This window comes from Corvus brachyrhynchos, unplaced genomic scaffold (assembly GCF_000691975.1).
Source record: "Corvus brachyrhynchos isolate BGI_N302 unplaced genomic scaffold, ASM69197v1 scaffold22, whole genome shotgun sequence".
Taxonomy (NCBI): Eukaryota; Metazoa; Chordata; class Aves; order Passeriformes; family Corvidae; genus Corvus; species Corvus brachyrhynchos.
Genome location: NW_008238355.1, coordinates 2,920,430 through 2,923,072, shown reverse-complemented (window position 1 = coordinate 2,923,072; position 2,643 = coordinate 2,920,430).

The window sequence follows — 2,643 nt, the reverse complement described above, 5'->3', positions numbered from 1 at the left end:
GCACCACGGACAGCTCCCCCCGCCGCCCGCTGCCCGGGCCGGGCCGCGCCGGGGGAACCCCCGCCTCCGGACCTGTCCCTAAAAGTACCCTTTCTGAACGCCCCGCATGTCAACACGTCTGAAGTGCGATGTCGGGCCGTGTCGTCCTCCGCATCCCATGGGATGAGGCTCAGTTTAGCTACCATAAATGGCGTGTGGGCGTTACAAGGGGCGATAAAAGTTTCTTAGGTCTTACTGCACGTGGTATGGTGCAAAGAAAAAGTCCCTCTTTTTCATTTGGTATGATTTAAGATATGCTTCACAACCCTGAGATTAGCTCAGTTGGTTAGAACATGGTGCTTAATAATGCAGAACTTGTGGTTTGGTCTCCATACAATCCATTTACTAAAGAGTTGGACTCAATGATTCTTGTGGGTCCCTTCCAAACCAGAGTATTCTGTCATTCTTGAGGTTATAATTACCTACAGTTCTTTCAGTGTGAAGTGTCACAAAAGTGAACTGTTTCCTCACCTCAGTGCAGGAGTGTGACCTTTGGCAGACACATACTATCTCTAAGCTCATTCTCCTGGTTCACGGTCATAACTCTACTCCATATTGTCATTCTTTTTTAAATTCTTTACCAATCACACCACTTGCTTGTTTAGCTGTACCTGAAACAATTAGCACATATTAATCAAAGCTATTCATTACTTTCTTCTCATAATACTTTAGAAAGGCAGAGCTATACTACCAAGAAAGCAATCTGTTTTCAGTACCAAATGGTGCAGGCAATTTCCACCACCAGCAAACAGAAGAGTGGTAACTGGGGTGGCCAACAACAACTGTCTTCAGGTTACATTTGTGTGTTCACTGGCAACACTTAGCACGTTCCTAAAACTGTGCCAAATTCTTCTTCATCATTACACTTTGCTACTGTTTCTATGTTTAGATAGGTAGAAATGAGTGGAGTTTCACTCACAACAGAGAGCTTCTTGACATAAATGTTGCTTCTGGTTAAATAATTGAGCATTTAAACATGATCTGGCGATTTTCTTGTGTTTGGGTTTTGGTTTTTGTTTGGTTGGTTTGGCTTTGTTTTCTTTGCTCTTTATTAATGAGTTTTCCATTCAAGCACCGGGTGCCATGCAAATATGAAAATAAAGATATTTCAGAACTCTGTATTAAATAAAAATAAAAAGGAAACAAGTGGAATAGTTTAATCCATATACCCTGGTATGTAGACCACTGTACAATGGAACACCGAAGCTGTGAGCAGTATAGTCAAGCCTTAAAAAGACTGCAATCTAATCTTTACAGGAGCTACAGTAAATAGCAGTATTGTAGAATCCATTTCGTAGAGACAGTATATTGATCCTGATTCTCAGCTACAGGACAAACAATAAAGAAAAAGAATTCTGACAAGGCTTTGATGCCAATGGTATATCCATAAGGTTAAAAAAAATCAGTCCATGTCTACTGGAATTGTGTGAAAGATTTAGGTGGGGCATTTTATTTTAACAAAGAAAAAGCATGAAAAGAATGTCTAAAGAAAGACTAGCTTTCTACGTATTTGTTTAACTTCTTATTTCAAGGCTATATGGTAAATAAGATAACCATGTCCCAAAATATTCCTTCACACTGCTTCCAGAAAAGAGTGGCATTTCCTACCAACCTCATGAAGTAGAATAGTCAAATATATATGAAGGACAAATTAAGGAGTCCTTCATAATTTTTCTTGCAGATCAGAAAAACCCACACTGTGCCATTAGGGAAGACTCCAGCAAACTCATAAATGTTCTCTTCTCCCTTCTGCAGATTCATAAATGCTCATTTTCCTGACCCAGAAAGGAAAGCCTGCCCATTAGCAAAACTGAGATATTTTAGGTGGAAACTGCTTGCCTTGCAGCTGGAATCTCAGACAGAGTTTTCCTTTTGTTCTGAAAATTCCACTGTCCAGTTGATGGTAGCTTTAAAGAAGCTGCTGCACAGTTGGAAGTGACTTCTTCCTGTTTCAGTGTTAATAGTGGAAAGGTAAATTGTACAATCATGACCTTAAAATAATCCTTTAGGAAGGTGTCACACCTTTCTGTGCTGCAGGCTTATTAGTTATGTATATGGACAGTGATAAAATGCCAAATAAATACAAATCTCTTGGCAAGTAGGAAGACCTTGCAAGCACTGCAAGAATTCCATTTTCTAAAATCAAAAAAAGAAAAGAGAAACACTGAGAGATTCAAGAAGATACTCATGTATAATGTGTAATCAACTTAGTATTCTCAAAAGCACCTTACCACAAAGGAGAATGCTACAGCAGTTTTTCTTAATTTTCACTGATTTGAGTCCTAGGAAATTGAAGTTCTTCCAGAATATTGCTTTAAAATTAGAGCAAACAATTCACTGCCATAATGTAAATTAGTATAGGTTAAAAAGAGCATTGGATTTTTAAAAAACAGTCAATTAGCTATTTCTGCAGAACGTTTTCTTAAAGTAGGTGCAAATTTTAGTACAAACCCCTATTGCCAGTTAAGTTACAGCTTTCACTGGGGAGGACAGACACCATTGACTCCTATAGGAAATCACCAGGATGCCTGCCAAAAAGAGTAGGGTATCATAGGACAACAGGAATATTTGGAGATACTGTGGTAAGGATTTGAAGATATAACC